Here is a 14,962-nt window from a genome sequence, read left to right on the forward strand (position 1 = left end):
ATATTATGTTAGTAGAATTATTTTTTTAACCAGGAACGATTTTAAGGAAAGATTAAACATATTTTCTGAAACTTAAATTTTTTAAAAACAAATCGTATATCATGAAATAAATATCTTCTGTATGTTTTCGTTCGTTTTTAAATAAGTCATTACTTTACTTAGTTGAATTTAATTATTCATGAATAGTTTCTCGAACAGCGAAATAACTTTTAAATGTTTCATAACAAACAAATGCCGTTCAAATATTGCCATCAAATAAAAGAAAACATTGTCAAATTTTAATCATTACGCTTGTCATATAGAGTTTATACATGTGTGCATGTTTGTACTCGGAAGAAATGTAAAGCATAGTGAAACGTGTGTGATGAACATTTGTTGTGTGCAAAATCGCTGTGTCCAATGTCGAGATCAATATTCAAGATTGAACGTTAAATGTCAGATAGCGTTAAGTGATGTCCTATAGATACTTAAGTCATTTTCTTCACGGAAGGGATGTTCAATAACATAGCACAATTGTTAAGCAAATTTCAATTTTAAAAATGTTAACTAGGTCACTGTTAAATTGTCGAAAAAACATTCTGACCACATTTATAGTCCGTTCTTTATTAAACTTGGTCTTATTCTCTTTCAAAATATATCTCACCTGAGTTTAAAACTGGGTCGTATGGGGTAACACAATTAGGTCACACGGTCAAATGAAATAAAATGCTTGTGAACACTAGAGGCCACATTTATTGTTCAGTCTTCAGGAAACATGATATGATAATTTATCCCAATCATATCTCAAAAAAATTATCCCAATCATATCTCAAATCGTTTCGAAACTGGATCACATGGATGGAATCAAAATTTTTGTCACAGGGTCAAATTGTATATAAAGCTTGTGAACACTCTTAAAGTAACTTTTGTTTACACAATCTTCGTGAGGCTTGCGCAACATTTGTTTAATAATAATTCCTTCTACTTGTGAGATAAGGTTCTTATTAATTAAAAAAAAACATGGTACAATGATGTGGGGAAGTTTTCATAATCTGGCTTTAGTAAAACCATTTAAATGCTAGAGATATTATATTATGATAAACTTATTATGAAACTTTCTCAGAAACTTTGTGTGTATTTGAGTTCAAAAATAACTTATCAAATAAAATTGTTTATCAAAAATATGGCTGCCAGGTGTTGAGGTAGTTTTTCTTTTTAAGTTTATTCTGAAAACATTCTGAACACTTTTAGCTCCAAACAATTAAGTTCCATGGGGTCTCAGGTGAGCACATTGGGGCCTTTTGCCATCTTGTTTATATAAAACCTGTTAAGCAAAATCATGTTTGTGTATTTGCCTGTACACATTTGATATGTTGTATTTAAAGATTTCACTATATTTTCCCGTGCATGTTGTGTATGTTTTCTTCACATTTTGTTGGATTTGTGTTACATTTCCTGAAACTAGTTTTTCATTTTTAAATATTTGCTGACCTTATCTGAAAGTGTTGAATTTTAAAACTGTATCACCCCGATTGACAGTTGTCATCAGTTTTGCAATAATGTTTGTTAATGACAATATTGTAAATTTAAATCAAAGAAAAGTGTTGCAATTTCTTGCCAACAAGTCCCCAATAAGTTATGTTGTCTTGAGACTTAACTGGCATTTTCTACTTCAAATACTTACCTCACATCAAACTAACTTAAAGCCTATCTTTTTTGTATTTGATATAAAAAAAAATCTAGTAAATTTCAACATATTGTTTGAATTTTTACTTAAGTTCCCTTTTTTTGCCTTCTGAATAAGGAAAAAAAGGAACTTTTTCAATACTCCTTCAAGACAAATAAGGAACTAGAATTTTCTTACTTATAAGACTTGTTTAAATGAATCAAAGTACAGCGTTTATTAATACAAGTAATATCTACCAAGGTTGGTTTTGAAAAGTATTAATTGCAATACATTTTGTCTAAGTTTTACAATATGATAGCTCTGTTCCTTTTTCTTCGCTGAATGAGGAAAAAAGAACCAAGTCCTTATTCAAGCCAAAGAAGGAACTGGAGTTTTCTAACTTAAACAAGAGGGCCAAGATGGTCCTAGTTCGCTCAACTGAGAGGAGTTGGTTCATTCAATCTTTGTCAAAAATATGACCTAGTGATGAAGATGAGTCAGATACGATTATTACTTTGATGTTTTCACTATATACACATAGAGAAAATTGCCCCGCCCCCTAGTGACCATGTTTTTTCACCGATCTGGACCATTTTCGAACTAGTCCCAGATATCAATAAATCCAATGTTTTGACAAAGTTTCATGATGATTGGGCACAAACTGTGACTTCTAGAGTGTTCACAAGGTTTATCTATAGCCAACTAAGGAAAACTGCCCCGCTCACTGGCGGCCATGTTTTTCAAATGACCGGAACCACTTTTGAACTCAACCAATATATCATTAAGACAAACACTTTGACAAAGTTACATGAAGATTGGGCATGAATATGACTTCTACAGTGTTTATAAGTTGTTGTTTTTGTTTGACCTAGGTTGGATATTAAAAATATGTATTGTAATTATTGAACCCGGTTCACCTGGGTGAGACGCTCCTGTATCAACCTCTGCGTTAACTGAACAGCCAACTGTTCGTGCCCGTGCATGGGACTCTAGGTACCAACTAATGTTATTAAGTAAAAACAAATTGATTATACCCATTTGATTGTAAAGACTGCAACAATTACGATCAGCGCTGTTTAAGCATCCGATTCGGTCAAATTAACGCATTGTTATGTCCCCCAGTCTATACTGGGAGACATATTGTTTTTGCTCTGTCTGTTGGTTTGTTTGTTGGTTTGCTGGTTTTCGTCAAACTTTAACCTTGACCATAACTTTTGCAATATTGAAGATAGCAACTTGATATTTGGCATGCATGTGTATCTCATGGAGCTGCACATTTTGAGTGTTGAAAGGTCAAGGTTATCCTTCAAGGTCAAGGTCAAAGGTAAAATTTTGCTATATTGAAGATAGCAACTTGATATTTGGCATGTATCTCATGTAGCTGCACAGTATGAGTGGTGAAATGTCAAAGTCGTCCTTCAAGGTCAAGGTAAAAGGTCAAATATATGGGGGGACATAGTGTTTCACAAACACATCTTGTTTGTATTTGCAATTAAAAAAATGTTAGTAGAAAAAACATAAACCATGAACGATTTTAAGGAAAGATTAACAATATTTTCTGAAACTTCAATTTGTGAAAAACAAATCGAATTTCATGAAATAAATATTCTCTAAATGTTCTGGTTCGTTTTTAAATAACCCATTACTTTACCTAGTTGAATTCAAGCATTCATGAATAGTTTTTCAATCAGCGAAATAACTTTTACATGTTTTATTGCTAACAAATGCCGTTCAAATATTATTTATGCCCCCCTTCGAAGAAGAGGGGGTATATTGCTTTGCACATGTCGGTAGGTCGGTCGATCGGTCGGTCGGTCGGTTCGTCCACCAGGTGGTTTCCGGATGATAACTCAAGAACGCTTAGGCCTAGGATCATGAAACTTCATAGGTACATTGATCATGACTAGCAGATGACCCCTATTGATTTTGAGATCACTAGGTCAAAGGTCAAGGTGACTGTGACCCGAAATAGTAAAATGGTTTCCGGATGATAATTCAAGAACGCTTATGCCTAGGATCATGAAACTTGATAGGTAGATTGATCATGACTCGCAGATGACCCCTATAGATTTTGAGGTCACTAGGTCAAAGGTCAAGGTCACGGTGACCCGAAATAGTAAAATGGTTTCCGGATGATAACTCAAGAAAGCTTATGCCTAGGATCATGAAACTTGATAGGTAGATTGATCATGACTCGCAGATGACCCCTATTGATTTTCAGGTCACTAGGTCAAAGGTCAAGGTCACGGTGACCCGAAATAGTAAAATGGTTTCCGGATGATAACTCAACAACGCTTATGCCTAGGATCATGAAACTTAATAGGTAGCTTGATCATAAATCGCAGATGACCCCTATTGATTTTGAGATCACTAGGTCAAAGGTCAAGGCCACGGTGACCCGAAATAGTAAAATGGTTTCCGGATGATAACTCAAGAACGCTTATGTCTAGGATCATGAAACTTAATAGGTACATTGATCATGACTGGCAGATGACCCCTATTGATTTTCAGGTCACTAGGTTAAAGGTCAAGGTCACAGTGACCCGAAATAGTAAAATGGTTTCCCGATAATAACTCAAGAAAGCTTACGGCTAGGATCATGAATCTTCATAGGTACATTGATCATGACTCGCAGATGACCCCTATTGATTTTCAGGTCACTAGGTCAAAGGTCAAGGTCACAGTGACAAAAAACATATTTACAAAATGGCTGTCACTACAACTGAGAGCCTGTATGGGGGGCATGCATGTTTTACAAACAGCCCTTGTTGCCATCAAATATATGGAAGGGAATATCCGCCAGACTATGCATGATGTTAAATGACATTCTCATTTTATACTACTGTCATATGCTTTCTGATACATGGTCTTTGCATTTTGCCTAGTTACATTTGCTATGCAAACATTTCATCTTAATGTCGCATGTTGATAGTTTATAATTACTTCATATATATCTTTACTTCGTGAGTGTTATTGACAACTGCAGTTGAACTTTTGGAATTTGTATTAATGCTTATTCTAAGGGCGTTCTTTGTTTAACTATGTGCATTTGGCTATGTTGCTACTAAATTTGACAAGCTGTTAATATCTTTGTGGATCTATATTACTTCTTAAGTCGATTGCTAGTGCGTCTTTGATTAAGAATTAGTATCGGTTTTGCATACACCGCCATAATAAATAGTTCGCAAACCGAAAGGGGAACCAGTATTAAAAAACCTAATTCCAGCGCAAATTGCAGCGTACCGGTAAATTACTATTGCCGGGAGATCACTCTTAACATCAAAATCAAAATCTCCGGTATCAACCGTGATAAATCGACTATTTCTGGAATCCTTCGCAAAAAGCGGTGATAGAGTAAACATGAAATATCTTTAAAAATGATATACGGCGTTGATTGTGGTTGTGGTTGATGAAAGATACAGAGTTATATACATGCGACAAAAATGCCTTTATCTGCGCAGTTCTTAGCAGCGTCACATGCAAATCAATAACGTTGGGCCAGATTGCGTGGCTTATTTCGCATTATTAGATTTTATTTACCATATATCTATAACTATAGAACAGATATACACAAGAAAACTGGAAATTAAATGAAAATATATGAGTCAATGACCACACACAAATCAACCGTGCATCTAATTAATTCATTTAATTATATCACTCAAGTGCAGTTCAACACTCCACTACCACATATCATGCTGGGTACTCATGTGGATAATTGCTGGAAAGTTGATTGTCAATTTCTTTTTTTAATTACTGATTAGTAACATATTTATGTATATTATGTGAACACTTGTTATGTGATTTACAATGATGAAGTTGGTATTTGGTGTAAAAATTCATGTTTTTTCCATGAAATTTCCTAGCTAGAAAGGTTGGGGTTACAATCATGACAGTACTTAATAAAAATACATGTACATTTGTATATAGCAGCTTATTATTCTATTATTATAAATCATCAATAACTCTATAAAGTTTATGTGGCATACTATCTATGCTATCTCAACTTGTTTATATGGACATTAGCAGATGTACATTGAAAAAGTAAGGGATATTCAATTTGTTACTTCTGAATAATTTGATATGTGTAATGGAAAATAAATTATCTTCATCATAACTTTATATAACATAATTATAAATATGCTCAGAGATCGTTACATACTTTCGCATATATATCATTACATACTCTTTAAATCAATCATCAAATACAAGCACGATGCTCCTTATAAAAATGTGCTTTCGTTAATAACATATTAAAATGTATTTTTCTACAATCAAATCATATGACCGGCGTTTCAGGTCATGTTCACCGGGTTAACGCGATAGAGTTTATGTAATGAGTCTTGTACTGCCCGAGACCTGAACTTTACACCTTGCGAGATGGTAAAAGAGGGGTATATCATGATAGGGAACAACAATATTTATATGATCAGCAAGAAATATCTTTTAACAAGAAATATCTTTAAAAAGATATACGGCGTTGATTGTGGTTGGAGTTTATGGAAGGTAAAGATTTAAATGAATGAGATCAAGGATAGCTAATATCTTTTTCTGTGCAGTTTTTAGCTGCATCAAACGCAGTACGGGATGTTACGCGGAGTTTTCGCGGCTTATTTTACATTATTACATATTGCTGGTCATAAACCTATAGATACAAAACAGAAAACCAAAGTCAACCGGCCACACGCGAAGTCTCCGTACATATTTTAAATATGTATACGCGCGTTCTTCGAACAAACCTGTTTGAGTGGTTTATTGGGCATTGCTACGTGTATTTGATTCGATTATTAACAGTATCGAGAATCATCGCGCTCATACTTAATACATTAGTCAATATGCTGCAATACTACATTAGTAAATATGATGGAATAATTCTTGTTAATTAATTAAAAATAATATTCATCATGGTATTGTTGAAAACACATTAAAAATCTATTATTGACATGCCATAAAATAATATCGCTGGATAACTTCATTTTACATCTTTCTGGTGGTAAAGAAAATTCCAGTTCAACTATTTCACGCTATAGCGTCTTTATTATATAACTATTATGTTACTGACCGCGAACTCCGAACAGCACATAAGGTCTGACCTGTATATAAACTCTGAAATTCAAACACACTAACCGCGAACTAACCCCTTATACCTCGCGGGTTGAAATGCAATGCATTAAAGTGAGGCATCGCTTCCACTGCTCTTTACATATAACATGTTGACAGGAATATGGAAGTCAGTACTAAATATGAGAATATGGCCTTTAAGTACACAACGTTCTCGCGCTGAAAATCCTCTGAAAATAAAAGGTGCACGCACAAACTGTATTGATGTCGAGATTGAGTGTAAAACTGTTCTATCTATAAAGCCTTTTTATTAGAGATAAAACTGTTTCATGCTGAACACGCAGTAAAACAGTGTTACAAAGACGCGGACATGTTTCCAATGTTCTAGTGGTATTATCAAATCAGCCAATGCAGTCAATGAAGTGTATTCATCTGTACTTGGCCGCGGGAAGTTTTATTTGATTTGAATTCTATTGGACGCTAACAAAGGTCAGGCTAAGGTGAAAAGCTGGCGTATACAGCTAACGCCAAAAAAAAGATATACGGCGTTGATTGTAGTTGGAGTTTGTGAAAGGTAAATGAGATCAAGGATAGCGAATATCTTTTCTGTGCAGTTCTTAGCTGCATCACACGCAGTACGGGATGTTACGCGGAGTTTTCGCGGCTTATTTTACATTATTACGTATTGCTGGTCATAAACCTATAGATACGAAACAGAAAACCAAAAGAAGAATGTAAGTGAAATTTAAACATATGAGTCAACCGGCCACACGCTAAGTATCAGTTCATATTTTAAATATTTATACGCGCGTTCTTCGAATAAACCTGATTTAGTGGTTTGTCGGGCATTGCTATTTGATTCGATTATTAACAGTATCGAGAATCATCGCGCTCATGCTTAATTCATTAGTCAATATGATGGAATAATTCTTGTTAAATTAATTAAAAAATAATAATTATCATGGTATTGTTGAAAACACATTAAGAATCTATAATTGACATACCATATTATATCGCTGGATATCTTCATTTAACATCTGTCTGGTCTAAAGAAAATTCCAGTTCACCTAGTTCACGCTATAGCGTCTTTATTATGTAACGATTATTTTCCTGGCCGCAAACTCCGATCAACACATAGGGTAGAGACGCAGCGATGACCTGTATGTAAAACTCTGGCATTCACACACAGTGGCCGCAAATTGACCCGATATACCTCGCGGGTTGAAATGCAATGCATTAAAGTGAGTCTTCGCTTCCACTGCTCTCTATACTTCATGTTGACAGGAATATGGAAGTTAGTACTAAATATAAGAACATAGCCTTTAAGTGCAAACGTTCTCGCGCTGAAAATCTTCTGAAAATAAAAGGTGGACGCACAAACTGTATTGATGTCGAGATTGAGTGTAAAATTGTTCTATTAAGCCTTTTCAGATATAAAATTGTTTCATACTGAACACGCAGTAAAACAGTGTTACAAAGACGCGGACATGTTTCCAATGTTATGGTCGTATTCTCAAATCAGCCAATGCAGTCTATGAAGTGTATTATCTGTACTTGGCCGCGGGAAGTTTTTGAATTCTATTGGACGATAACAAAGGTCACGTAAGGTGAAAAGCTGGCGTAGTCAGCTCCGCCAAATAAAAATGTTTCATGCTGAACACGCAGTAAATGAAGTCTATTCATTCTGAACTAGCCGCGGGAAGTTTTATATGAATTTTATTGGACAGTTACAAAGGTCAGGTAAAGTGAAAAGCTGGCGTATACAGCTTCGCCGAAAAACTTGCCCGTCGACATAATGCCTATTGTTTTGCTTGGATTCCCACTATCGACACCTTATTGCTGTTGTAAACGCTTTGAGAATCAAAGCGCTGAAGGCACTGAAGATGTTCGCTATTGCATAATTTAACACGCAATTCATTTTTCAAAATCAATCGCAAGTTTGAAATGAACACACGTCATTCAACTTTATAAAGTGTGTGTCATAGCGCAGGGGTCGAGTTTTGTGTGCACTTTTTATCATCCTTATTATTTCATAGAAAAAACTAAGACAAAATAAAAACAGCATGCTTTTTGGAAGTTCTGAAAGCATAGAAAGTATGATGAAAATGGTAATGAGAACCTTATATAAAGAAAATTTGCAGTCACCATCATATTAAAGGAATATTTTTTCTAATAGCAAATGACTATCTCACCAAGAATATAAATTCATAATGAAAGTTCCGTGTACAAAACTTTTGATTTGTGACACCATATACAAATTCAAAATATACATAGAGAATATTATGTGAGTTTTGGATAAAGATCAAGTTTATCATGCGAGGCTTAGAACCGATGTAGCGCGAGGCTTGCCGAGCGCTAACATGGTTCGGGCCGAGCATGATAAACTTGATCTTTATCCAAAACTCACATAATATTCTATTTATCCTATTATTTTGTGGTCGTTTATCGTTCAAAAAGAGTAAAAATACTTTAAAATTCAAAGAAACGGCGCTGGTTTTCCAAGTTGACTCCGAAGTGTTTGTTTACTTCAACGTCATCGTTTGCTATGACGTCACATTGAAACATATAGTGTTCTTAAGATAGAGATCGGAAAACCATGGTCTAAAAATAGCGATAGTATAAAGGTAAAGTTTATACGATCGTTGTTATACTATCGATTTTCATCTGGTAATAGGATAAAATAATCTTCGTGTCTTGTATATGGAGGAATAAAAGTATATAAACATTGCTGTTTATGCTTCACTTGTTACCCGAGCAGTTTACACGGAGTCAACAACGCTTACATATACATAGGTATAGAGCACTAATGCGCTTTTAGGCGAAGCTGTTTCAGTTTTCATCTTAGTGACTTTTACATAACGCCAACAGACACGCATGAATATTTTCGAATATTTAATAAGCTGATTCGAGATACAACCTCTGAATTTTGCTACATCACTGCGTATGTGCTCAATTCAAAGGATGTAGCACTGTTCAGTGTAAGAAATTCCGGACTACTCTCTGTATGCTCAAACGACACAAATTGTGGCCCTGTTACAATTACGCGTTACAATCCATCTCGCAGAATTTCACTTTCGCCTCCAAGATGAGAAAACAATCATTAGCGAAATAGTATTGTGTCACGATAAGAGAAAATCGTTTAATTATCATACTACAATGTTTGCCGTACTTGGTCAGCACGTCTGGAAATCATTCCTATATGTGTGGATAGGCTGCCATTATTAACAAGTTTGCTATTTTGAATTCAATTTTGTATCAAAAAGCATTGTTCTTAAATGTGGCATTTTCAATTCGCAATGAGATTTGTAATGACCCTCGTCATGCAAAAATGGGTCTTATTCCATATGCGCCCATCATATAAATAGCCCACTCAGCTATCCCTCCTTCTGGTAAGGAGAAACATAACATATTGAGTGATTTTAAAGCGAACAGCATCGCCTATGGCCTGACTGCGCAAGAGCACATGTTGGGTTTAACAAACGCTTGCCGAAACGCATAAGACCCATTTTCGCATAACGGCGCTATTGACGTGTGATTTAAATGTGTCGAAAGAAAACTGCGTTTAAATCAAATATAAACATACGATATATTTCGATAGTGAAGAAAGATACTCATAACAAGGCATATGAGAACACATATGAAGTGCTCTACCGTAGTATATTTTTTATTTACTCACACTAATGTGTGGTTTGACAATGCTAACACACATTTCATGCGGTTAATATGCAGCTTACAAGTGAAAAACACAACACAATAGTTTAACTTTTGTTTAATTGTATTTAATTATTTAGAAAAGTAAATTGCTAACTTTATTTCAAAGTCAGCGTATACGCCGACTACATTTTAAAAGACATTTATTGTTATAAATATATTTAATATAATATATTTAGTTGTTTTAGTTAAAGCGATTATAAAGCATTTTCGAGGTTGCCTATAGTATGCCTGTAGTAATTGATGAACTCATATCCAACTGTCTATGTATTGAGAACTGTGAATATAAACAAGCTAAACCTTCTACTAACCATCTTCTATTGCGTTGCTAGCACCCGTAAATACAAAAGATCGCCGCTATCTGTTGAGGAACGTTTTCTAGAAATACCCGCTGTAGTAGCATGAACGAGGTTATGAAACAGGTCATTCGCATTATTATTATAAATTGTTTGTTATATTCGGGTTAAGCGATTATGAAACATTTTTTTGTTTATGTATATCGTATCGCTGAAGTTATTGTTGAACTTATGTTCAACGTTTTATAAATTGAGATTATAAATAAGCGTCAACTTTTTCCCCAAATCTCTCAATTTACGACCTGTACTACGTCATTGAGTTGTATGTGAGAGCGTAACCAATTGCGTTGTTATCGCCCGTAAACTTTCCTTTGTTTATCGACAGGCGCATCTATTAATAGCCTCATATTATGAATGCCAAAACACCCGCAAAAAAGAACCACGTGACCAAATAGGACGCTAAACGCAAATACCATGCGACTACGACTTTTATTATGTAAGAACGCTCCGCAATTCCTTTGAAGCCGGGGCCTTGTGATTGCTATTACGTAAAGAATTGACCTCTAACTGAAGTAAGGAAAGGAAACGCAGCACCTAATTGACCCATTCCTTCTATGTGCGAAGGCAGATTGAATTTTACTTATGTATGGTTTGCCTATTATAACACACATTATAATGCGGTAAATATGCGACTAAAAAGTAAAAAACACTATTATTAAACTTTTGTTTTGAATTAAGTTATTTAGAAACCAAAATTCCAAACCTTATTTCAAAACAGCAAGACTACATTTTTTAGAGAATATTCTTGTTATATTTAAATGTTTTTAAACAGTTTCAGCGATAATGAAACATTTTTTATGTTGTCTATCGTATCCCTGTAATAATTGTTGAACTCGTGGTCAACGTATTATTAATTGAGACCTGTGAATATAAACAAGCGTAACCTTATACTAGTGAGTTATTCTCACCCGGACTCCCCTTTGTTTATCGCCAGCCTCAGATTTATGAATGAGATGAGCGAAAATACTACGTCACGCAGACGCAGCAGAAAGTGGACTATTTTAATCATTCATAAATAATCTCCTCCGCGACACGTACAATACGATCATTGTTTTTTTATTCTTTTCTATAAAACACCATTCGAAACTATTGCATTTAAAACGATATTAATATAATGTTTCCATTTGTGAATAAACATAGTTGGAGAACTCAAACCTCTTGCATAAATTAAACAACTCTTTCTTCGCGCGTAGTAAACGGGAATTGGGCTAATCATACCTAGGCCGTACCGACCTGAATTTTACACTAAGCACTTTAGACGGTCGCTAAAGCGACCATCTAAAAATGATGCAACGCTTTGAGAAAGATGATGCCCAGGTATATTCTACTTTTTGTGATTTATTTACGCTATAACAGGAACTTAAAAGCTTAACGTGTCTCTGTTGTAACTAGCTAAAGAAACTTCAGCGTACAGTTTATTTAGTATTGACAGACCTGACAGACAGACAGGCCAAAAACAATATACCCCCGATCATTCGATCCTTGGGCATAAAAATGAGGTACTATGCCACATGTTTAAATTTGAACAAGTGCATAAAGGGAATAAATCAGTCAAGTATTGTTTCTTTGTCCCTTTAACATGAATGAAAGACATTGAAGAGATGAGTAAATTATATATTTATAGTCATGTTCTTGCGTAAGTGTAAATGCCATCAAAAATCCATATGTCTGCTGTGTTATTGCAGGTCCGGCTGTGTCCAATGTTGCTTGCCAAGGTTCTAAACATGCGTTCAGTGCGATGCTGATCTTCAAAAATGTTTAACCAAGGCCCTGGTGTCGTTTAGGGGGCTCCATCCAGCAATCACTCCAATGGTGGATTCAGGACACCCTTTATGACCAAGGTGATTGCATATCTTGTATGTGTGTTTGTTTTTAAAGTTTATGAGGTTTTGTCATGACAATGCGGCATTGAGTGAGGATCACCTAAGTAAGCATTCAATATACCACTGCAATCTCAGATCATCCGCATCCAGCTATTCTTGTGAAAACAATAATGTTAAAATGCATCTATAGACTAGCCCTTAATCAGTTTACGAACGATTCCTCTACTATTAGTGCATCTGATTTTAAATTTTCTTGTAGTTTTTTGGTTTATTTTCCCTTTAATAGTATATTCTACCACATTTCAAACAAGTAATAAACAATATATACCAGCTTGTTATCTTTGAGATTTTGATCACAAAAAATGTCTAAAGGAGAAATTTACTTCAGAAGGAGTCGAAGAGGTACTGTAATTTTCTATCTTGATTACTAAAAAACGTGCATTTTAAGAAACAGCTTTATACGACAGTGCCTCTTCAAAAGTCAACATTTTGTTTCCATGATAGGTTGTATTTTGAAATAGCATTTAAAATACTTGTTCCTTTTAAAAGATGCAAATGGGAATGTTGTTTATGGTAGTTGTTGTTGAAATCAAAATGAATTGCTATGAATAGAATAGTGAGAACTGTATGTGATTCTTTGGTATGGTATTATTTATAATAAATACCAGTTTAATTTATCATATAGTGTGAATAGCCTTTAAAAGTTTACAAGAAATGTCAATTGTGTTGTTGTTTTGGAAAGATGATTGCATCTTGTTGTAAATAATGAATAAATCTTTTTTATTTGAACAATTATGAGATTTTGAATAAATTGCAAACCATTATTGCTGCTCTTCATTGGATATATTTTTTAATAGTGCATTGCTTGAACATTTGAGTCTGGCTCTGGGACAATTGGACTAAATGCATGTGCTCAAAATGTTTTCTCATATTAGCCTGTACCGTCAGCACAGGCTTATCAGGGACAACACCTTTCTGCCAGAGACTTTTTTTATCGAACAAATCCATTTAGGTAAAATGTCATCGCTGATTTGCCCTTATTAACACTTGACACACATGCATTAAGACCCATTTTCCCAGACCTTGGCTCAATAATGTTGTTGCTGTGTGTCTTGTAATGACTGTGGATGAAGCCATCCATGATGAAATAGCGTGTCAACATAATCTAAATACTGAATAACCTTTTTTACAATTTTATTAGGAAATATATGTATTACATGGCATACTGGTTAAATGAATATTAGGATGAAACACACATTAATTAAACATCATCTGAAAACAAAATGATCACTCTGGTCCTGTTGCTAGTGTATCCCACACATACTGCTTATGTCTAGACATATGCAACTTTAACATGATCATACAATTGTTTTCAAAACAATCTATACACTGGTGCAATATAAGTTAAAAACCAACATATACATGTGAGATTGCACTACTGTCTGGTTATATGTATAAGCCTGGATGAAAATAAATGAACTGATTTATATTTGTTAATTACATATTCTTCATCATGGTTTTATAATTTGTGTAAAATAAATGCATAAAATCACAAAGAAATTAATACCCGTCATTTTGTTTGCCAAACTTTGTATTATATTGATATAATAATAACACCAAGATGTGCAACACGACGGTCATAAGGACAGTAACTTTCAGCATAAATGTGAATTTTCCCGAAATTATTGTTTGTAAAGATAACAATACAGCTGTGATCGGTTGCTAACTTTTATGCCAGTTAAGCTAATTTTTTAATAATTGTATTCATGTGATTTACTTGTTAACCCTTTAATATATATTTGTTAAATCCCTTCACCACTACTTTCTCGATATTGAAAACAACTACATACAACAACACATAGGCCGTTAATATGACCGACTAACTGATACCGTGTATTACATCTTATGTTCGTACGCATTGTACATGCATTTTACATACTTTTCGGATATCCATTTAACATACAAGCATACAATACATTTTATACAAGTCGATGAGTTCTAATAGTGCAGCCATCACAATAGTCATCAAACATACATAAAAGCATGATTACAAACAAAGCCTTTGTCATCGTTCCAAGCATCATGCAACGTAGTCTACTACATCACCATGCATACTGTATGAATATACGATTTCCGCTCGTAAGTAAATATAAAGGCAACAACGACTAAATAGTATGGTACGAGTAGATATAGAAAGCATTTAATGCAAAACATGTTGTAGAATCGATAAAGGCTAGTATGTGTATCGTCTCTTCAGGAGACCGGATCCCACAATTGGATAAGAGAGAGAGAGAGGGAGGGAGGGAGGGAGGGAAGGAGGGAGGGAGGGAGGGAGGGAGGGAGGGAGGGAGGGAGGGAGGGAGGGA

The sequence above is a fragment of the Dreissena polymorpha genome, chromosome 3 (genome assembly GCF_020536995.1).
Source record: "Dreissena polymorpha isolate Duluth1 chromosome 3, UMN_Dpol_1.0, whole genome shotgun sequence".
In the NCBI taxonomy this organism is placed as follows: domain Eukaryota; kingdom Metazoa; phylum Mollusca; class Bivalvia; order Myida; family Dreissenidae; genus Dreissena; species Dreissena polymorpha.